General features: G+C 41.8%; 1 protein-coding gene across 7 annotated transcripts in view; it reads right to left on the bottom strand.

Moving 5' to 3' along the window:
- LRRC8D (leucine rich repeat containing 8 VRAC subunit D) overlaps nt 1-24,120 on the bottom strand; it is a 108,767-nt gene that overhangs the window by 16,701 nt on the left and 67,946 nt on the right. The window contains exon 2 of one of the 7 annotated variants that reach the window (XM_068540261.1): nt 20,768-20,882. The exons of the other annotated variants lie outside the window; for them this stretch is intronic. The gene's annotated coding sequence lies outside the window, so the exon portion shown is untranslated. The remainder of the gene's footprint in view (nt 1-20,767; nt 20,883-24,120) is intronic. 7 annotated transcript variants of the gene reach the window in all.

Below are 24,120 nucleotides of genomic sequence, written 5' to 3'. Positions count from 1 at the left end.
GGAAGGAAAAACAGTAGAAGGTGTCGAACGAATCCTATAACTTACATATTGTGAAACTGCCGAAACCTTCCAGAGTAGGTCCAGATGAGTTTTTCAAAAAAAACTCACTCATCTTCTGCCAGTTTGACTTTTTAATCAACATAGTTCTTTCTTTCTGTGATAAAGACAACTAAGTACCTTCCTGAAACCATTCTCCCTTTCTACTTTTTGGTAACAGACACTCAGTTTACCTGGGTGCACTGCGGCCAACTAGAGATAACATTTCCGAGCCTCATTTGCAACCAGCGATGGCCATGTGACTAAGCTGGGCAAACAGGCTGTGAGAAGAAGTGACTGTTCACTTCCTGGTAACCTCCACATAGACAAGGCTACTGGACTTGGCCTTCCTTTTCCCCTCTTCCTGCTGGCTAGAAAACAGGGAAGCAGGCACAGCCTCAGAAACCATGTGTTCACGGCAGAGCTGTCCTGCCAGCCCTTGGCTGCTCACACCTGGGCTGTTATATGAGAAGGAAATATCTATCTTATTTAAACCATTCTACTAGAGGTCTCTGATAGAGCGATTTAGCAGGTACCACAATTAATAGATTTCAAATTACTAAAAAATGCCTCTTAAATAAAAGCATCTAGAAGGGCTTCCCTGGTGGCGCGGTGGTTGAGAATCTGCCTGCCAGTGCAGGGGACGCGGGTTCGAGCCCTGGTCTGGGAAGATCCCACATGCCGCGGAGCAACTCGGCCCGTGAGCCACAATTACTGAGCCTGCGCGTCTGGAGCCTGTGCTCCGCAACAAGAGAGGCCGCGATAGTGAGAGGCCCACGCACCGCGATGAAGAGTGGCCCCCGCTTGCCACAACTAGAGAAAGCCCTCGCACAGAAACGAAGACCCAACACACCCATACATACATACATACATACATAAATAAAAAGAATGTAAGCAGACAAGAATAGCATTAAAAAAAAAATTTTAAAAAAAAGCATCTAGAAATCGAAAGATTTGGATAGACTCACTCGTGAGTACTCCTTTGTGGTTTCCCAGAACACAAAGGGGTGGGGGATTCTGCAGGAGTAGGGCTCAGGGAATGTGCAACCCTGTCAGATCCAAATTAGAAGGGGACAATAAGGAACCCCTGAAGGGTCTGAACAAAGCGAGCAATGAGATCAGCATTCCAGTTGAGAAAGAATTCTATCCAGAGTATGCAAGGGGAACCAGAGGGAGGAAAGACTGGAGGAATGGAAATGAGAAAGTTTTACTAGTCAAGATGATTTCCAGGTAAATGCGATTTTTCAGCGTGAAGAACTAGAATTGGTATAATAAGTTTTAAGTAGAGATGTCTAGTAGTCAGCAGACCTGCATCTCAGGACTACTGAGAAGGACCTGGGATGGAATTACATTTTATGACTAATCAGTGTATGGAAAATGAGACTACCCTAGAAGCGTCCATATAGAGAAAAAGGTCAAAGAATCCTGGAGATGACTAACATTTAGGGAACAGGTAGGAGAAAAGGATTCAGCAAAGGAGAGGGAGAAGAAAGGGTCGGAGAAGGAAGAAGAGAACTCTGTCCTGGAAGCCAAAGGAGGCAAACGCTTCAAGAAGAGACTGGAAGGCAGTATCACTTATCACAAGCTAGTCAAGGAAGTTAAGGAGTAAAGAAAGTGACTGCTGGGTCTGGCAGCTGACAGTCCCCTGAGAATTTGGCCCAAGCTCTCTCCGTGAAGAAGTCAGGCCCATCGTGGGCAAGCAGGAAGTGGGAAAGGGAACATTCGCTTCTCGGAAGTTGGCTGGGGAGAAAAACAAAAGGCTGGGAAAACAGCTAGAAGAGGAGGTAGGTTTGATGGAGGGGTGTTATTTTTTAGGATGAAAAGGAGCAGGGAGTTAGAAGTTAAAAATAACAGTGAGAAAGTACAGAGATGTTTTCATATGTCTGTTTCTCATTTCGAGCATAAAGTTAAATAATATACGGTAAACACATTGCTACTGGGAGCGCTCACCCAAGTAGGTATGCTGCTATGACTACATAAAGGTATCAAGATTAAAGAATTCATAATTCTATGGAAATTCTTAAACAGAGTTTGGATATATATTGTTTGCTTTTCCCTTCAGAGAGCTGGTAAACATTAACCTTGCTAACCACCATATTATTTATCCGGTCGTAAAACTTTAAAAGGTCTTTTCAGGGAAAGTCTAACGGAAAAAAAAAAAAAGGTGCTGCCTTACAAAAATAATTCCAAAACTCATATAACTTTGAAAAGAAAACACAGCTCATGGACATATGACTGACTGAGTAGCTCTGTATACGTTCAAGGATTCCAAACAGTGTCAGGCTTTCTCACCCACTGAAACTCCCTTTGAAGGTCAAGCACTGAAAGAACTCAAGTCAGATTACACTGAAAGGAAGAAGGTGGGAAAAGAAATATTTACTATTCCTAAGGAGAGTGTCAGTGACCTAAAGCAGCTTCATTTTCTTCTCCTTTCCCTGGCCGCAGTATGCAGGGGAAAAGACGAGGTGGGGAGACCATCTTTGGGTGGCAACCTCAGGCTGCATCTCACCATGCAGCACTGAGACTTCTGTAAACATACAGGAGGAGACAAGAACACCGTCCCTACTGAGTGACCAAACACTCACACTCTCGAGCTCATTAAATTGTCACATCCTCCCTGAGCAGTAGTATTACTGTTCTAGTTTTACTGAGAGAAAAACTGAGGTTTAGAAAGTTTGAGTTTGACCAAGAACATGCAGCTAAAATACTGTCGACCGGGATTCAAACCCAGATCTGACTGCCCCTACCAAGCCCATAACTGCCCCCTTCAGCTTATTTTAAATTCGAGATTAGCTCAGATTAAATTAAATCCCATCCCCCACCAATTCACAAGTTATTAGAAGGAACTTTTAAGCGAAGGAGACAAAACCCAGGTGTTCAAAGGCTGCCTCACGACACAAGGAGCAAAGTCTGAAATGTGAAATTACAATTTACAGCCCGAGTGCCATTTAATAAGAGTTTATTAGCTAATGTCTTTATCATCACAGTTTTTAAAAGCACTTGCATGGATTCCAACTAATCTGATCCTTACAAACTACTGAGAGACAAAGAAATAGTGTCAACTTCATTTTTTTGGCCAAGAAACCACTGCAACAAGGAAACAGCATAGCTGAGATTAGAACTGGAGATTTCCATAGCACCAAGTATACTAGAATGGGCCTCTAGTAAGTGTTAGAGTCTCACAATTTTACTTATCTTCAGGAGGAGATGTTAGCAAGGTCAGACCAAATATCCAGTATAAGCTTGTCTTTAAATTTAAGTCATGAAGATTTCCTTTTTATTCTGAATTCATTTAATATAAACTGTAACTGTAATTATAAAAGTGTAAAGAAGTCACGTGGCCAGCCAGTTCCTAAATGCAACATGTACTAATTACCCACTGTGAACAGAGTACTGCCGTAGCTATGATTTCAGGACTATTAAAGGAGGGGGCCAAGGGCTTAAATCAGAGGTAAGATTCTTACTCAGTAAGGGGACTGGCTATATTCCCTATATTCTTATAATTCTACTTTGCTGAATAAATTTACTTTAGTGCTTCTGAAATGATGCCCCACTGGCACTCCTATACACATTCTCTTTCTCTTAAATTAGGCAATAAAAAAATTGACATTAGAGAAAATATTTCTACCTATTACTTTTAGTCATGGAGTCATTGGTTACACAATCAAATCCACCAAGTTTCAGCCTGGTAATCTATACCTAATGGCGACTTTCCATGAACTATGGCATGTGAGGAGGTAGTGTGTTTCTTAAATGACTCAGACCTTTATTCACTAATAATATAACCACAAGCAGAAGAAAAACCAGACCTGAATTGCACAAGCATCATAGTAATACCACTGATACAAATTACAGGCCTCCTCTAAATGACTGTCATCAATCTCACACAGAGGTTCCCGCCCAGTAAAATCTGCGTTAATTGGTTTTCTTTCTGTTGTTGAAAAACAGAGAGTGAGCCAGCTCAGGCAGCATCATGGGAATTTCAGACACACACACACACACACACACACACACACACACACACACACACCCTTTAAAGCCCAAGTGAGTACATCTAGTTTTTAAGGAAATACTAACAAGGAACAGGTTGAGGGTATTTTCCACTGGTTTAAAAATAAAGCATTCTACCCGTTAAAAACAATAAATCTCAGAATTATAGAAACAGGAAGCAGCAGCTGGATTTATCATCCTTCATTTCCTGAGAGTGGTAGTAAGGAACTCCCCCTCGAGACTAAAGCAATGGCGGGGTTCGCCTCCTCCTGCTGGACCCACACGGCTCCCATGCTGCGGCTGCTTGCTCCAGGGCTGGCTGGCCACTTCAAAATCACCCTGCTCACTGTATCTTATAAAGCTTTCTGTGCCCAGGCCCTACATTTTGAGAAAACAAAAAAATGTGACTGGAACGTAAACACACATAGATAACTATCCTGATCCTAGAAGAGCCTAGCTCTCGCCTCTCCTAGGCTCACTCCCGGAGGCTTTGGGGGGACACCACCACACTCTGAGCGACTCTGAGCCTTGGGCCAGGGGCTACGTCGGAAAGAGCAACATAGTGGCTGGGTTCGGGCTTCCTCCAGCCACTTGTGATTGTAGCTGAAGGACTTCGTCTCTCTCAGCCTCGTTCTCTCACGTGTGAGATGGCAATGAGACACCACCTACTTCACAGGGGTGGGATGAACGGTAAAGGAGACTATGAATGTGCAAATACTTTGTAAATCACACATACGCAATAAAAGACTAGAGGAACAGCGCTATACATCCTTGCAGGAGGGGTTTTACCAGTTCGAAAGCTTTCACAAACATTATGGTTTCGTTTCATCCTCAAAATGATACACGGAGATAAAGGCGGCAGTGGAGACATCCTCATCAACACTATCATGATTGTTTTAAGAATGAGCTAGTCTAGAGAAACACAATAGGAAAATTGTGCCCTAGCTCCGTAAGCGAGCATCCAAATCATCTGAAAACGTTTCTGGCAGCACGTGAGTGATAAGTGCTAGACGAGGAGTCATGAAAGCTGTTCACATTTCAGGTCGGCTACTCGGGGCAAGTCCCTTAACCTCTCCAGGCAACATGATTCATCCATTTGTCACCAGACTAGTGGGAGACAAAAACAAATTAGACCTGGTTCCAGCAACTGAAGAACCCACTTGGAGGCAAGGGTGGAGGATGGAAAGAAGTGACATATAAACAGATTAACTACAAAACAGTATTTACTTAAAATATAGAGTATGAACAAAGTGCCTCGGGATCAAAAAGCAGGAAATGACTAACTTTGTCTGGGGGACTCATGGAAGAGTTCATCTCATTTGTAAATTGGGAAAAGAAGGAAATCAGATGACATATTTATCAATGTCCCTTTTGTAGCTAAAACTCTGAGAAAACTAGGCCTAGAGAGATTGTAAGCAACGTTAATACACAGCACAACTCCTCTTACACATCCGCTCAGAGCCCACACATCAGTGAAAATAATTTAGGTGGCTTAAGTGCTCAATAACTGTATTCTAGAAAATGATGAAAATTAAGATTTTTCAGAATATTATCCAAACACAAATCATACTTATAAGTCTGTGGAAGCTTGTGGGAGCTGCGTCTACAGTTAGCCCTATGTGTAGTAATTACAAAACTAGATCCTAGAGCCAGACTCCCTGGGTTAAACTCTTGACTTTACTAGTTATTAGCTGTACTACTAGGTAAGTTACTTGATTTCAGTTTGCTTCAGTTTTCTCATCGATGAAATGGAAGTGGTGGTAAGAGTAGTGTGCTGGGAGGAGGAGGAAAAGGGAGAATAAAAATAATGATGATGGTGGTAATGATGATGGTGATGGTGATGGTAATGGTGATGGTGATGGTAATGATGATGGTGATGATGATGGTGATGGTGATGGTGATGATGGTGGTGATGGTGGTGATGGTGACGACGGTGATGATGATGGTGGTGGTAATGATGATGGTGATGGTAATGATGATGGTGATGATGATGGTGATGGTGATGGTGATGATGGTGGTGATGGTGATGGTGATGACGGTGATGATGATGGTGGTGGTAATGATGATGGTGATGGTAATGATGATGGTGATGATGATGGTGATGGTGATGGTGATGATGGTGGTGATGGTGGTGACGGTGATGACGGTGATGATGATGGTGGTGGTAATGATGATGGTGATGACACTGATGATGGCAATGATAACAGTGATGATGTCACCAGCCTCCTCGCTGTTGTGAAATTATATGAGCTAATATACACTAGTACTTAGAACAGTACTTGACACAAAATAAGAGCTACTTGAGTTAGCTGCTGTTGTGATTTGCCAAAGTGTATGAATTAGCATTTTTGAATTGCTCCTCTAAAAATACTCTCTTAAGCCTGAAAGTTTCCAATTTGATTTCAATCCACAATTTTCATTTTTTTAGAACTGTATGGAAAATTCAATGAATCAATGATGAAATGTAGGTTGTCTGCTTCAGAAACACACTTAAGCAGAATTCTGGAGAATGCAACATACTAAGTTTTTGAATGATATTTTGGAAATTACAGAAAAGCAGAAATAAAGGAGGAGGGAAGCCCATATTTCTACAGAATTTCTTTTTTTCTATTGTTTTAGTTTTACATTTAAAATATAATTTATAGTACTTTAAAATTCTCAGCAATCAAGGTAATATTAAAGATGCAAACTTAGCCACCCACTGAAAAATATAAGCATTTAAATAACAAAGTTATTTTTTTCTCATTGAATTCCCACAGAATTTTAGGAAATTATTTGGGTTGTTAACAGTAGTTTAGAATTATTATACAGTAACTGTCAGGTGAAATGGATTTTGTCTGGGTAAAATTAAACTTCTGTAAATCAAACTGGATGTTTTCATTGGCAGCATTAGCAACACTCACCAAACCAAAAGATTCTGCCTTTAATATTTAATATATTAAACATCATTCATCCATTGGCTCTCAACCAACATCAATACTTACTGACTCTTGAGGCTTGTGGTTTTTATTTTAGTCAATAGTGCTTGGGTTCAGGCCTTAAAATTAATCATTAAAACTGGCTGCTGCAAAAGCTGTTCACCAGATCCCCAAAAGAATAACGAGAGGCAGTATATTTATCATGTTCTTACCATGTTCTGAAAAGAATAGGATAGTTTTTCTCTATACAAAACAGGTTTGCTCTGTTATAACATATTCGCAGGATATGAAGCAAAGTAATCCAAGCTATACTTTACTGAGATTTGAGTATGTGCCAGGCACACTGGCGGAGGGGTTTTACAAAAACTATTTCATTTAATTAATACAACTCCTTGAGGCAAATTATTTCCCTAATTTTACAGGTTAAAACAAAAAAGCTGAGAAATGTTAGGTAACATCATCCTCATAAAGTTCATCAAGTCACAGAGTTAAAAACTGACAGACCAGGAGGCAAAACTAAACACAAACACACTGTTTTACAGGTCGTCCAGGTAATCATTTTAGAGAAATATAAGGAAGGAAGGCATTCAAATGATTCTTGATGAGGGGATTAGATTAGTCTATTTAATTCTACTAATCAGGAATGCAAATGATATGAAAAATAAACTTATAAGTGCTTGCTGGATATATGGTCAAAAATTTAGAAATAAACTTTACAGGAACAGAAATTTTAGGCACCCCGAAGGTCAAAAGGCCACTCTCTCTCATCTAACAAATCCTTATAAGCCTAGAATTAATTAAAAACAAAAAGAAGTATAGTGATATTTTAATAATTTTATAGAAGTGGTTTTTTTTAAGATAGGATTCAACATTCAAATAATTTGTGCCATTTATTAAGTTTCTGGTATATTTGGTGCAATGATTTATAGCTCCAAGATTACCTGGGGGCCACGAACTATTCCAATTAGCAAGTTTCCAGACTGCCCTGCCTTTTACTGTTTTTGTAATAAAGTATTAAAATAATGCAGCTAGCCCATGTACCAGGAGAGCTGTTACTTTAGTCTCATACAAACAGTTAATCAATCCTTCTAAGACAGCTTTACGATAAATGTGACTAAAAATAACAGGTTGTTCCAGGAGAAATTATACTCAAAGTCGATCCCATTTTCCCCAAACAATTATTTCTTTGGGTACCTCAAATTCTATTTCTAGAAGAAATAGTAAAGTTCTAGTGGAACTCTTGTCTGACATTGACTAGCTATTGTATCCTAGCAATGGCAATTAAAATCTCTAGGTCCCCAGTTCCTTATCGGTAAAATGAAAGACTGCGTTAGATTGTCTCTTCCTCCCTGATGTAAAATTCTAAGAGTCAGTTCACACTTAAAATCCAAACTCAATTACATCCTTCAATGAAAGCCATTTGCCTCCCACCCAATACGCCAAGGCTGAGTAAGCTACTCAGAGTAGTTGAGTCCCCATGCTAACTTATTTGCTGTCGTTTGGGTAATCATTAGGATATCACTATTTGTTTACCCAACACACTGCAAGTTATTCCAGAGGAGAGACTGTGTCTTACTGATCTTTCTATATCTGTCATCTAACAGTTAGATCCTAATTGCCTGGTATACAAAAGATACGTAGCAAATGTTTTTAGAATAAATTCTTCTAAACCACCCTATCAAGTAGTCATTGGGTACTTTGTTTACACCTAGACCACATCCTGAAGATACACCAAAGTTCCCTCCCATAAAGCATCTGCAGTTTCGAAACAGGGCAATCGCATGTGATGATGAATAATAATACAAGTTTAGTGCATTTTAACTCATAAGTTTGAGCTCTACAGGAAAAAACATTCTCTTGGAGTTTAAGATGTCTAAGATCTTTGATGCTTTAACATTTTGTGACCGCTTGGCAGGGTTTTGCCATCTTTCCTCTTCCATGTTAGGGGTATGAATCTGTATCATGCTTATTTCTAATGATTCAACTCTTTGGGGGAAAAAGGGATCTCAAAAGGGGAAAGACTGATTCAGAGGTGGAACAGACTAAAATACTTGAAGATAAGCAAAAGAAAAAAGTTTAGGAAAGGTTAATAAAATTTTTTCATGGGGTGGTGTAAGTTAAGAGTGAGGCTACCTCAGGCCAGGGCAGGGAAAAGAAAAGAAGTAAAGATAATGTATTTTTTGGCCTGAGAGTGTTCAGCTTTCAAGTTCCCAGACAAAATTTCACGTAGTACTTGTCTGTTCTTTGGTATTTATTTTTCTTGTTCATGCACATCCTGGACGATTAGGACAAATGGGAGTGAAGGCTGCTGGTACTTGTGCATAAAGGCTCAGTGGAAGACAGGAAGTCCAGCGCCTGAATGGTGGCCAAGAAGCCCCTTGGGACCCTTTGTGTTCTGAATGTGACCAATCACAGTAGCCTCTCTGCATGAGTAAATGCTGACAGGTTTATACGGAGGAGCTGGAGTTACCCACTCTTTTGTGTTTCTTCTAAAGTAACAGCTGCATCAAGATGAGCTGGAGCACATATTATAAATTCAGATTCCTTCTGCTCCACCCGGACCTACCCTTTCTACAGGAGCCCCCATTATCTGCAAAAGAGTCCCTGGCAGGCTGGAATGCAACGGGCAGTAAAGCAAACCAGTGAAGCTGCAGAGCCCTTGCCAGCCAGGCTGAGCTGAGATGACTCAGCAGGTTAGAGCCGTGACCCTTGCTTTCTGGAGTCATTATCCTGGTTCTTATCCAGTGGCTACTACAAATGCGCACGCATGGATTGGTCTTACTCCGGAGCCCATCTGAGAACATCACGGAGTGGCTACCACAGCTGGGAGCGATCCACGGGCAGGTTTTTCCGCAGAAAGCCAGCCCCAGGTCCTGGTTGACAGCGGGGTTTGGCTGAGGACACCAACAAAAAAATCCTGGTCTACCTTAAATTCTGTAAAACTCTGTTCTTTAAAAAGGGCACAGAAGTGGGGGAAAGCAGAAAAGAAAAGCTGGGTGTGATTGTGGGGTTCTGTTCAGTTCAGTACTACAAATTCAATTCCAAAACTAGGAAATTAATCATGGTAATAATAATTAATAATAATAATAATAATAATGAATTCCCTTCAGTGATGATAGTGACTTCTTTTTTCTGTTCTTCAGCAGCTGCAACGCACTTGCTTCTGTTTGAGCCCAGTGTCACCATGCAATATACTCTGCATCCTGCTTATATTTAGGGTAAAATTCACCTTGGGGCTAAGTTATATACACCACCAGATGTTTGGAAGGCAGTACCGTTTGGCACTTTACGAAGAGGAACTGTTCCTCTCATCATTTTTTAGTCAAATAAGGATTAATTTTTTTAAAGCCTAAAGTGGCACTTGAAAGAAGTCTCAGACGTTGGAAGGGGGCCAGTTAAAACGCCAGGGAAAAATGTGGCAGCCACAGAAAATGTGCTCCTACTTCACATTTAGAGCTTTAGCAAAAGCAGTGAAGAAAGGCAAAGCAGAGCGATCTCAGGTTCAGTCACAGCTGGACAGATGCCATACCTCCCTTTCTTACTGACTGTCCCTGGAGAGAAGGGCCAGGACCAATCTACCTTTGAAGACCCCACTGCAGGTGTTATGAGAAGACTTTTATTTACTTTTCTCCACCTATCACCTGCGGAGAATTTCCCTCGATAACTAGACCTGGCCTCTCTCTCCACCTCCTCCTTCCTCTCTTTGGGATCTGCCTGCCTGCAAAAATGGTGAAGGCTGGACTTTTCTCCTACTGGGGAGTAGGAGGTTTTCCCTGCTGGTTGCCAACTTCTGTTGTCCTGCTGTACCAGGGAAAGAGTGGGTAAATCTATCTAATTCAAGGATGAAATTTCAGAGGGCCTGCTTGGCTGCAGACCCAAAGCCACATTCTCCCAAAAGCATTTTCAGTAATAAAGATGGTATTTTGCTGTCCATCCGCCTGACTCCTTTATCTCTCTCAACTGCTTTTTAATTCAAGCTTGGAGGAGGGGTTATCTATGGGCCTCCTCAAATCTCAAGAGTCGGTGGATCTCCTTGCCTTGTATATCTTACAGTTTTTAACAACTATTTATTGAAGCTATACGTGCAAAAAATGCGTTAAGAAGGAAACTAAATAACCTGTTTGGTCTCATTTGTTCGTGGGTGGGTACGTGACCATACCCCATCCCACCAAATGCTGGGGAGGGTAGTCTAAAACATGATATCCAATTTCTATGTGAATTCTTAAAGGGAAACAATTCATCTAAAATATATTCAAAAGGGAAACAATCACATCCAAAATATTACTGATGACTTAGCACATGGAAATAGGTTTCTGACCTATGAGAAGCGTTAACCACCTGTAAAGTTTTTTCCAAATGTTTTGCAAGCCAAAAGACACAGGTGAAAACTTAACCCTTAGGATGATTTCTTTGCGTATGCTGAAACAAACCTGAAGGGCACCGTGAAACGTCTTCACAAGTTCTTCTCCATTTTTATAGCCAGATATTTCACACTATCAATCTTTCATAAAAGGGTTATTTAAAACCTCCAAAATGAAGTGTTTCCATGTAAAAATTCATGTAGCTAGCATTTGCCTGCATCTGAACAAGCCAGCCATGGGTAGGAAGCGTAACGGCAAGGATACCGAACAGCTAACAAGGTGACTTTACCATATGTCATCATTTTAATTCATCCTGAGGCTACCCTGTGAATAAGTGTTATTATCAACCTCAAATAGGGGAGAAAACTGTGTTCAAGAGGTTCAACTCCTTGCCCAAGATTACTCGGCCAATTAACAGCGGTGGCACTAGGACTCAAACCTAGGTCTTGTGATGAAAGAATATAAGTGCTTTCCATGCAGTCTTGATGAGAACTGGCATGGGCGCTGCAGGAGTGGTAAGCTGAGATCCAGGTAGAGCACGCCAGCAAAAACAAAAAAGTAACCTGGAGCAGACAGAAGAGCAAGCTACCTTACCAAGTTCAGATTCCCCTTTTGTATCCCTGCAGAGTCCTTTTAAGGAAGAACAGTGAGTGAATTCAGTTCTTTTTATTTCCTTCCTTCCTTCCTTCCCCTGGGCCAGACCCACAAGGACACAGCCCAGGAACCAGCCCCGGGGGCAGCTGACATCTCTAAAAACAGTTTCACATCTGGTCAACTACACTGCTCCATTAACTCCAAAGAGAAGCTGAAGGTCCAACTTTCCTGAATTTCCAAGTGGTCAGATGGTCATTTACAGCCACAATGCACAGCTGAGGCTGGGGACTCCTGAAGGAGCCCAGCTGAGGCCGAAAGGCCTTTGGCTTTGATGGAAGTATGGGGGTGCAAGGTAGAGAGAGCTTTCCAGAGTGCTCAGAAAGATATCTCTACTATTAAGTTTTCATCCCGCATCCTCACTTTAATTCTTTAGACCCTGCCTTCTCTGGTTTGTCCTTGGCGTAACAGCAAGTCTTGAGTCCTGAGCAGGGGGAGGTTGGCTGGTCTCAGGCTAAACTGGGAATTCCATAATGATCATTATTCTTAGCGGTGAAAACAATGAATAATCGGATGCCCCAAACCACTAGAACCATTAAATAAAGTGGCAAGTGGGTGTTAGATACCAGAATTATCAGGAGAGTCTTAAAAGTACACATACTTATGTTTTGGAAGAAATCAATTCAAAGCTACATATAAAGCTTCTGGGCTCAACTCAAGGCATCAAATTAGTCTTAAGAACTCCATTCAAGGGAAGTAGCTGACTGAAATGTTCATAAAGTAAGTGACACCTTTTCATGAAGCACAGGTATAACCACACTTAGGAACATCAGCAAACACTCCCCAAAATCAATGCGATAAAGAAGCAGAGGAAATAATGTTTAACTTTCTGAAGGAAACCCTCCTTCTGAAAACAAACCAATGAACAATGCCAGAATCCTGAAAAGACAGATCTCAACGTACGTTAACTGTGCTTGCTTGTTCAGTGAGAGAGGTAAGACACCTAACACCACCCTTTTTGGCTAACGATGCCATTTCTCTCAGTGGTGAGAACGGTGCCACCCAAGTGGAAATTACGCTTGGCAATGTGATACTGTGTACCTCATTGAAAAGGCATCCATATCAAACAACTTTTATTTTGATCAAATACTGAGTGAAAAAAAAAGCGATGAGGAGAATCAAAAAGATGGCATTACGGATAAAAGATATCATCTAATATATTTAAGAGGAAGCACTTTCTGGCATTTCCTCTTGTTTAACAATTCAAACAACTTTCATCTTGATGGAAAGAAACTCAGAATGAATTCTTCCTACTTTGTCCACGCTGTCCCCAGCCTACGACACCGCCCAGCTCCTCTTCCTCTGAACACATAGTACAATGTAATGGTTTAGAGCAGGGGCTCGGGAATCACATTGCTAGAATAAGAATCCTGGCTCTGCCATTAGCTATATGGCCCTTCAGGTGCGTTACTTAACATCCCTTCCTTTCCACATCAGTAAGGCAGAAAAAAATAGCACCCATCTCAGAGGCTGTGATGAGGATTTAATGAATCCACACATGTGCTGCATCGAGCACAGTGCCTGGCACACAATCACTCAGTACATTTAACTTGATGATGACAGTAACGATGACATGGGCTTAACCAGACTGTGGTGAAAATAAGGGACTGGGGACCACTCAGGGTCTATGCAAAGGCCAAATGTTCTCCTAAGCAACCACACAGAGTCTACCAGGGAAAAGACCTATCATTCTGTGGGCTCAGGGGACTCAGCTTGGCTATTCTTCTCAGTGGCTACAGCAGTTTAAACTCTGAAGCGAGAGGTCCAAAGGACCAAAGCCAGGGAAGAAGAGATATGGAGGGACAGAGACAGAAAGCCTGAGTCTGGGAGAAACTAGTTTGGGGCAGTTCTGAGAATGGGTAGCAGCCAACAGTCCACAATCATGGGATTCAGAATTTAGAAATAAAGTTAACAGGCCATTCAGATGGGCATATTTTGTTATTATGAAAACTCTCCACCACTTTTCCTTCAAGGACCCTCTGGCAGGGAGTATCTTCCCAAAACTGCTCTGCCTCTGAATTTCCGTAGCGCTCTTTCAAATATTTACGTGCACTTGTGGCATTTAATTATTCTGGAGAATGACTTACGTCTCAATCCGATGGAAAACTTTGGAGGGGGGCGTGAGTGTGTCTTATAGTTAGATGTCTCTTTTCCTGGCCTATCTCTGTCCCAGAGCCTAACACCCACCATGGAAATGTTCAACCAGAGAGTCCATAATAAAATGGAAGACTTTGAGTAAGCCGGGGCTATAGAAATACATGCCACTGTACTAAAATAAGCACACGTGGCTAGCACAGAGAAGAGGGCACAGAGCAGACGAACGCGCTTGCCCCTACCTTTACGAGGCTTTAGTGAAAAGGCTGAGTCCAAGAAGTTTAGAGGTAGAAGATGAAGCCTTCAGCAACCCTAAGTACTGAATAGATTTTAGTGTTCCTCCAAACAGAAATTAAATTAAAATAACAAACCATAAAATAAGACCAAGGAAGTCCAGCAAAAGTCTGGTTTTTTTTTTCCATGATTGTTTTGATATTTTTTAAAGTAGTGAATATCAAATTCTCTTGAAACCATTTTCTCATGGTGACTTTGCTTTGCAGGTGCCCTAAACACACGCTTAGTCTATCTGGAAATCCAGTCCTACTTGGGCACCAAAGGATTCCCTCTAGGTACGGAGAGGCTGGCATGAAAGAATGGAGCTAGGCAGGGGCAGGTAGGTGGAGAGGGAAGACTGAAGGAGGCAAAGGCGAGGGGCAAAGATGGGGAGAGCTGGAGACCAGGCAGTGACAGAGTAAGGTTAGGGCCTTTGATGCCTGCCAGCTTAAACCTAGAGAGAACTTCAGAGATGATCTAAACCCAGCCTTCTCCTTTTACAGGGGAGAAACTATAACCCATGGATGGTGACTCACTCAAGGCCAAAACTGCTGGTTTGAGGCCAGGACTGAAATCTGGGTCTCGTGGTGCCTGCTGAGAGCTCTTTCTACTCCGCACACCTCTGCTTTACACTCCCAGGGCGTGGGGGATCAGGGCTCAGGCAAACAGCTCAGAACTCAGGCAGCCACGAAAAAGCCCTGGCAGTCTCTCCTACCTCAGCACCATGTGTTGACAGAGTCAACAGAAGAGGCAGGAGAGATTAGGCCCCTGGTTATCACGTTGCTTTTGATGAAGCCATTTGGCCTTCTGATAGGATTCACCGGACTAGAAATGCACGGGGACAGTCTGTTTCTCAGCCAGAAGGAAGTCTGGCTGGATCAGGCTCAGGCTTGACAATTCATGGCCTGAAAGCCTACAGCACAGGAAGTATGCACCCCTTACACTCCCTGCCCCCCTCCTGCCTCCACGGGCTGTGGTACATGAAAGGAAATCACCACTGGGCAGCTGGCTTTCTTGATTTCTGTGATGTCTTGACTCTGAAGAGAGCACAATTGTGGAGAATATAGAGGGTGAGGATAAGACACATAACTAACTGTGACAACTACTTTAAGAACAGTCTTGAAGGGATGCCGCTGCAGTTTTGCTGACAGTAAAATCAGGGCAGACACAGGAAATTACCGTGAGGCTCAAGAGAAGCTCCTGCTCAGTGCTCTGCGCGGTTCGCGGACCATCTCTGGTCCCCAGTTCAGACCTCGTGAGCTATAAAGGCTTTCTTTATAAAAGAAAGTCCTCTGCGGGAGACTTTCTCTAAGTACCACTATGCTTCAATGCCCACCTTGAGTGTTAAACATATACTACACCTGACCTGGACAAAGTGTTCTTTTTAATCATGGGGTTTTGGTGATGTACATAAATCACTCAACCTCATTCCTGTTCCATATCCCAAATGCCTACACAAAATCAGGCAAATGAAGAGGAAAACAGATGACGACCATTTTAACCTGTATCTCTTGCCCTTCTTCCTTTGAATCCTCTCCAATGCACCCTACTCAATAACAAGTCACCTCTCCCAAGGGAAAGGAAGCAAGCACTGAATAAAACACCTATCAGCATTTGCATCACAACCTCCCTTTTCTGCGTTCTCACCTACAAGCCTTTGCTCACTCTGTTCCCTCTTTCTCCAATTCACCTTGTTAACCTCCACTCTGTCCTCCGTTAGCACCTGTGGGAGGCGTTTCCTGAAATCCCTATATTAATAACCCAGTCCTTCTAAACCTTCCTTGATGCTCTTAGAGTATCCTGTGCATTTCTGCCCCTCCACACTCTTTTAACCGTCACCTGGTTTTAAGCCTATCTCCTTCACTAAGCTGTAAGGTTCTCCGGGGCAGGAATCAAAACTTACTCAGGTCGGTTTCCCCAGGGACTAGTACAGCACCTGACACACAGCAGGAGTGCAACAAATAATAAGTTGTTAAGGCATGATCACACACATTTTTAAAGTGGATTCTTAAAGGGACATTTAGGCAGGAACTATCACTCTCATTTTACAGACAATGAGGCTCAGAGAGGTTTTAAGGCTCCCCAGGGCCACCCGTTTTTGATACCGTCTGGCTCCCAGGCTAGATTTTCACTTGACCACATTATCATCAGTTAACAAGCTCCATATAGGAGATAAAACAGAAAGCACTGATGTTCTGATGTGGGCATATATGTAGTGACCTGCACGATAGGCCACAAAGTTTCAAATATGGGTAAAATCACTGTTCTGAAAGCAGGACCCCCAATCAGATTTGGAGATGGGGAGTTTACGCTAATTCTTTTCTCAAGGACCTTTCCATCCTAAAGCTCTGCAGAAATGTCTGGTGGACACGACATTAGATACAAACAAAGGTTCCGCTGGTTAAAAGGTCATGGAACAAACTGTCTCTGGTTAAACTGTCAACACTGCCTTGGATGTCTTGAAAGAGCTAGACGTGGGACAGCGGCAGCTGTGGCCAAACTAGAAGCGACTGGGATGTGGCTGATTCACCATCAGGGCGCAGAGAAGCAACAACAGGCAGGATGGGCTTGGTTTGGGTCTTTGACCCTTCATGACCCTCTCGAGCTCTTGAGCCTCTCCGCTGAGGAAAGCAGCTTTCAGCACTGCTGCCTCTAATAGGTAGCTGATGCTGGGCCCTACCCCAGAGGTGCTGACTTAGCTGGCCCTGGGGTGTGGCCCTCATATCTGCATCTGGAGTGTTTACCTCCCTTGCAATTCTAGCATGCAGCCAAAGTTACGGTGACAAGCACAACTGCAGCATCTTCTGGGCCCTTCCATGACCCTGTATCCATCAAAGTTTAAAACACTTACGTGAACAGCTGCTCAGTACTCTGGGGGTAGTGAAACCACTTTTAACTGACTTAAAATGAACTTTTCTAGCGATGGAAGCAGGACTTTCCTCTTACTATATCCTTGACTGAGAGATTTTCTAGCCTCTTCTACTCAGGCAGTTCCAGTGACAGGAGGAAACTTGCTACCTTAAAAGGCAGTTTGGAATTGTATACTTAGAATATGTGAACGTTCTAGTTCATAAATTATATCTCAGTAGAGCTGTTTGGCGTGTGTGTGTGTGTGTTTAGGGCACTTTATTTTATTTTGGGAAGGAACAGTGCTCGTTACGAGAAAGTGCTTTTGGATTAACCTGGGAAATTAACCTCGCTTTATGGTACAATACATATCTACTGGTTCTAGCTTTGCTACTGGGGCCACTCAGACTTAGTGTGACTCCTCTTCCACTTGACTTTGGATTCAGAGACAACAGTGTTTGAGTTCATTTACTAGCTAAGTGACCCACAGCAAATGATCTCTCTCTAAGCTTCAATTTCCTGAACTACAGGGAGTGGGAGTATTTCCTTTGTGGGACTGGTGAGGATCAGAAAGCATCTAATGTCTGGATCACCGTAAGATGCTCAATGAAGAATTCTTTCCTTCCCTTCCCCATAAGAGTAGGTGCAGGTCTTCCCCCAAAGTTCTCCTTTTTTAAGCTAAACATCCATGAAGTTTAGCAACCCACAGATACTTAGTGATTCCTCATCAGGGTGTGGTTTTTCCATTCTTCACCCTCCCAGCTCTCCTCCGCTGAACTCTTTAAGCTTTGACAGTGTTTGCAGTGGCCTCGCTTCCACAGCACCAGTGGATTCTGGTACAGTGTCTGTGGTATACCGTCAACAGCTTACTGGCTCATGTTAAATATTTTACAAGTTTTAGGAGCCCAAGATTTTCCCTCCCAATTAGCAATTGCCTGTGGGCACTAAACCATATACAGGGGTTCAGTCACATTTCAGAGGCAATGAGTCATCTTTATTTAGCTCCTCAAGGGTAAGTATGAGAATTAGGTGGGAATTCCTTCTGTTGTCCGCTGTGCCGTCGGAGAGGTGGCCTCCTTTTATTACACCAGAACAGTGCTGTTCCTTTGCTGTAAGCCTCCAGGACCAGGCTCACACCATGCTGCCCCCTACTCCATCTCTGATCTCTGTCACATTTGCCCCACCCTGTTTTAAATCTGTGATTCTGGCTTGGCAGCATAAAACTGCAGAAATCAAAGAGATCTGGCTAAGGCAGACAGGTTCAAATCATGGCGTTCTCTCTCAGACAAGCTATGTGACCTTGGGCATGTCATTTAATTCGCTGAATATCAGCACCCTCCTCTGTGAAAACGGGAACACAGTGCCTTTCTGCAGGGGTTATGAAAATTACATGATATGTTACTATAAAATGCACAGCCCACTGCCTAGTATATAATAGATACCCAAAAAGTTGAAGAGTAATTATTATCATCACTACCGTGGTATGGCAATTTCCCATTCTTAGACTGGACTCTGCCCTGAATGTTAATCTATTTGGTGAGGGTCCTGACCTCTCTGCTTAGTTCCTGCCCTCTCTTGGCCTCCAGGAGAGGTAAAACCTGATCCTCATACAGGAGCTTCCCCGACCCCTGCCCTTCCTTACAGCCTCTGTCTCTCCAAGCCCCAGGGTGTGGACTTCCTATCAGCACCTGCATAAAGCAAGCGGGGTATCAGGAGACCTGGATTTTAGGTCCTGCTTGGCCACCAGCCATGTGACATTGAGCTAGCCACACAGACCTTTTAGATCTCTGTTTCCCCTTCTAATGATGGCATTAGACAACATGATCTAAGATTACATAGTTCAAACCTGTTCACATCAAAGTAAAAGATGGAAATTAAAGATAAGTCAAAGAGAGAATGAAGAGATACATCTTTACATAAAAATTTCAAATCAACATATATGCTACATAGAAGATACATGTACTATATAAAAAATTTCTATATAATACACATATTTATATACAGTTTTCTGAGATTGCTCAGGGCTAACTCAAGTTGCCTTTGAAATTTAAGCAGATACTTGGGATAAAATTACCTAGCTGTGAATTTTTCTAAGCTGTTTGCTTATAACGATAGCTTGAAGAAAACATACACGTCTGTCAAGTGGGTGAAGACAAAGAATTTAAAACTCTTGTCAAATAAGAAAAAATAAATGTAAATGCCATCTAACAGACTTCATTGTTTATTCTATGAATATAGTAGGCTTATCTTTTTGGAGTAGTCATGTAAAAGCTCTACATGTGCTCACAGTGTATTTATTTTTAGGTATATGTAATAATTTGGTTTCTCAAACATTTTTACTGTATTATCACACACGCAGTTATTAATTATCCAGCATGCCTATCTGTTCTCAGACAAGCTGGTGTAGGAATCAGTTCACGCTGTTCACTGAAACACCAGCCTGCGTGCTCACTGAGGACGGGTGGGCAGCGGGGAGGACACATTCGGGTCCTGGGCTGACAGTGAAAGAACATGAGCCTGTAGCAGGGAATATGGCTGCTGCTTCTGTCAGCTGCATGGTTCTTTCTGAGCTTGACAGAACCTTCCCTAACATGTAACCCAAAGCTTCCTCAGCTATAATATAATACACGGAGCACCTGGTATCCTGGGGAAAGGTAAGAGACAAATACTTAAGCAGTTACTTGTGACTGCCTTTATGAAAATACACTTAAGTCACTCACATCCAAATAGTGATTAAGCACAAATTATTTTTCTATAATTTAGCTTACTTAATATTGTACCAATGATGTACATGAACTTTTTCTTCTTGGTTTGCCCTGTTCTCCATTCACTTTCAGACCATTTATGCCACCATCCTTAATTATACGAACTACCTCTGAACCCCAAAGAATATGACTCTGTTCAATTTACTGAAAGCATTTAACTTAACATCTCTCTAAATTTCTATCTAAAAGAATGTTCAAGATAAGGGAACATCTGAGTTTCCTATGTTCTGAAAGTTAACACTCAAGAGATAAACAAGACTCAGACATTTTCTACTGCACACTCCACTCATGTTCTAAGCATTTCCTTTCATACTCTTGTGCCATCGGTGCCGAGAATGCTACACAGTTGGCTCACTCTGAGACAAAGAGCAGAAAAGTGAGAGATATCATGGAGATACGGAGCTCTCTGCTCCCAGCATATACTGCTCCGATGAGAGTTATGGGGGAAGGTTTAGCACATTTTAATCTTAAGCCCATCTGGAAAGAATCCATCAAAAACTCAAAACGCCAATTATCTGCAAATACCAAAACACAACAATCCAAACTAAGAAAGTACTCCAGACATACATCCAACAAAATTCTTATTTTCCATTATGGTCTACTGAGAAGACTTAAGAAGACAACTTATATCATCTGATTTACACCACGTCTGCAATCATCAAAAGATCTTCAGTCTAAAAACCAAGTGCATGTTTCCAGGCAGTATTTTACACTAGATATTAATGCATCCAAAACAATAACTCATTACCGTACAATGGGTTTTCTATTTAGGAAATATCATTTTATCTACCCTAGGGAGAAATGAAAACTTGGAAAGTAGGAGCATTCTTACCAACTCTTGAGCATCCATAAGTTCCAACATTTTGTTGTGTTTTTGTTTTCAGATGATACTTTGTTCCTGGGGAAATGTGCAAATTCTCTTCTTGCAATTCTAACTTTTTTTCTAGCTGAGCAAACAAGGTCAAATTTTTAGTATAAAATTAGACGATTTCTAGAAAAAAAAAAAAAAGCAGTAAACGTACCTACCAAGTAACTGGAAATTATAACCTTGTTCTAGCTTACTGACTGCCCTTCTGTTCTCTGAGTACGCCAGAGTCACACATGCCTCAGGACCTTTGCACTTGCTCTTCCCTCTGCAGGACTGTTCTTCCCCCAGACGTTCTCATGGCTCCTTTCTTCTTATCATTTAGACCCTAGCTCAACTATCAGTTCTTCACTGAGGACTTTCCTGATTAGTTCCCATTTTACTTTACCATCTTCATAGATTTTATAGCTATTTGAAGTATGTTCTTGTTTACGTTTTTGTTTGCTTTTTTATCCATAAACCAGGAACTCATATATTTTGTTCACACTACAGTCCTACAGTTAGAACAGTGTCTGTCACACAGTAGATGTTCAATAAGTATATGTTTAATTAATGAATAAGTGAAAGAAAAAAATTAAACAGATGTCATTGAAAGGTTATAAAGAACATGTAATTTTAAATCAGCTTTGTCTCATCAAACCTTACCTTTTTGTGCTGTAGTAAGGAACACCAAAGACAGTCTACCTTATTTTCAGAAAAGTCTTCCATTGCACCTAAAGAGTGCTAAAGAATGGCAGGGGGTATCTCTGTGTAATTGGTCCTACCTTATCTGTTATCAGTCATTTGGAAGGAGAAAAGTGCTTAGACTGCACAAAGCTGAAAAGATAGCAAATGGGGTAGAGAACAGAATTAGGTATCAGAAAGATCTCCATTGTTGAAAAGACAGGCTAAACAAACAAGATGATATTTAACAGGGATCAGCCCAAAGCCTTCAACTTCATTTAAAAATTCAAGAGTAGAGTGATGGAGTTCAGGACACCTGGCTTAATAGCAGCAGCACTTATAAAAAAAGATCCAGTTTTCAATCATTGACTGTGAGCTTCATACAGGGCAACAACATGGCTTGGCTACCAAAGAGCCACTACAAGGATGTGAAACAGAACAATGTAGCATGACTAGGGAGGATGATCCAGGGTTATAAAGGCCCTAAAACCAAATTATTTCATTCAAATTTCTGAGCACCTATGATGTGACTGGCATTACACACAGGACTGGGGATGCAAGGATAAGAGACCAAAGGTCTAGTGTGGGAGAGAAAAAGCCCAGAATTAGCACAGAGGGTCGGAAGGATGATGGCAGAGAGGCAAACTGTTAAGTTACAGGAACAAAGAGAGTTATTCCGTCCACACAGACAGGCTGGAGAAGGTTCTGCAGAAAAGACAACACTTGGGGACAAACTGTCTAATTCAGAGGGTATTTTGAAAAAGTGAAATCAAGAGCTTAGCACAGCGCCAGGCACACAGCAGTCATAACAACAATGCTAGGCACGACAACTAACCCTACATAATAACTGTTGCAGGCGAGAATCCCCGACAGATACTAAAGTATGCAGAAGTATCATGAGAAACAGGATATCCGCATGGTCTCAAAGTATCTATAAGATGCTTATTACACAAAGGGGAAAGTAGTAACTTTACAGTGGAGAAACCTGGTAGACACCACCCTTACTAAGAGATCAAAGTTAACATCCCCAGTGATGAGACATAGCAACATCACATACCCCCTGGTATGATATGGACTGGGAAGAACACACCCCTTCTGTGATATTCTAGCCAACAATGCATAACCCCACTCCAATCATGAGAAAATAGCTGAAAACCCAACTGAAGGACTGCGTACAAAATAACTAGCCAATACGCTTGAAAAGTGTCAAGGTCATGAAAGACAAAGAAAAACTGAGAAGCTATCACAGAATGGGGGTGAGGAGTGCCATGTGGGATCCGGTGTTAGATCCTGAAACAGAAAAAGAAAATTAATAGAAAAACTGGCAACATTCAAATAAGCTCTGCAGGTTAACTGTATTGTATGAGTGTTAATTTCCTGGCTTCTACAATTGTTCTATGTTCTGTAAGACACTGCAATTAGGGGAAGCTGGGTGCAGGGTATTTGAGAACTTTCTGTATTACTTTTGTGACTTTTTTTTCTGTATTACTTTTGCGACTGTATTACTTTTGCTTAAGTCTAAAAGTATTTCAAAATAAAATGTTAAGAAAAAGTGGATTTACCTGAGCCAGGAGCCAGAGATTCTGCCAGGAGATTAAAGGAGTGAGGAGAGGCTGCCTCAGACCTGAATTTTGAATATTGGGACTCCTAGGCCAAACTACGTCACAGCAAGACTGAACGGGATGATAGAGCGTACACAGAGCCTGGGGCTAGAAATAGCAAAAAGGTGGCTCTGACCAGGAAAGTGTAGTGAGAACCACTCTGGGTTAAAGTGGTATGTGAGGAAGAGTTGAGTCAGCTCCAACATAAAGAACATCAATCAACACACGGTCTGTAATAGGGAGGCCCCAAGGCTCCTGGGGTGTGGCGTTCAAGAACTCTTGCAAAGCTTTTGCAGTCCTGGTACCTTTCTCTTTCCTTAAGTAAAACCTTTATTTTAAAATAGCTTTGGATTTACAGAAAAGTTGCGAGGCTATTAACAAGAGTTAGAATATACCTCACACTTGGTTTCCCCTATTATTAATATCTTACATTAGTATTTCATTTGTCACAACTAATGAACCAATATCAGTATGTTATTATTCATTAAAGGTTATGATTTTTGCAGATTTCCTGCTTTTTACGTAATGCCCTTTTTCTGTTCCAGGATACCACATTAAATAGTCCTGTCTCCTTAGGCTCCTCTTGGTCGTACCTGTTGCTTAGACTTTCCTTGTTTTTGATGACCTTGACAGTTTTGAGGAGCACTGGTCAGGGATTTGTAGAATATCCCTCAATTGGGATTTGCCTCACCTTTTTCTCATAATTAGACTGGAATTATGGGTTTGGGGGAGGAACACCCCAGAGGTAAAGTGCCATTTTCATCATGTCATATCAAGGAGAAGTACTACCATGACTTGTCACTGTGTTGTTATCGACTGTGACCAGCTGGCTGAGGTGCTATTTGTCAGTTCTGCCCCCTTTCCATACTGTACTATTTGGCGGAAATCACTATGTAAACCCCACACTTGGGGAGTGTGACAACTATGACCCACCTCCTTGAGGGTGAAGTATCTGCATAAATCATTTGTAAATTTTCTGCACAGATTTCTCTCTTCTCCCTCATTTATTTATTTATTCAATCATTTACTTATATCAGCAGGGACTCATGAGTATTT

The sequence above is a fragment of the Eschrichtius robustus genome, chromosome 3 (assembly GCF_028021215.1).
Source record: "Eschrichtius robustus isolate mEscRob2 chromosome 3, mEscRob2.pri, whole genome shotgun sequence".
Taxonomy (NCBI): domain Eukaryota; kingdom Metazoa; phylum Chordata; class Mammalia; order Artiodactyla; family Eschrichtiidae; genus Eschrichtius; species Eschrichtius robustus.
The sequence above is the reverse complement of the archived record's forward strand: the minus strand, read 5'-3'. Positions and strand labels throughout refer to the sequence as shown.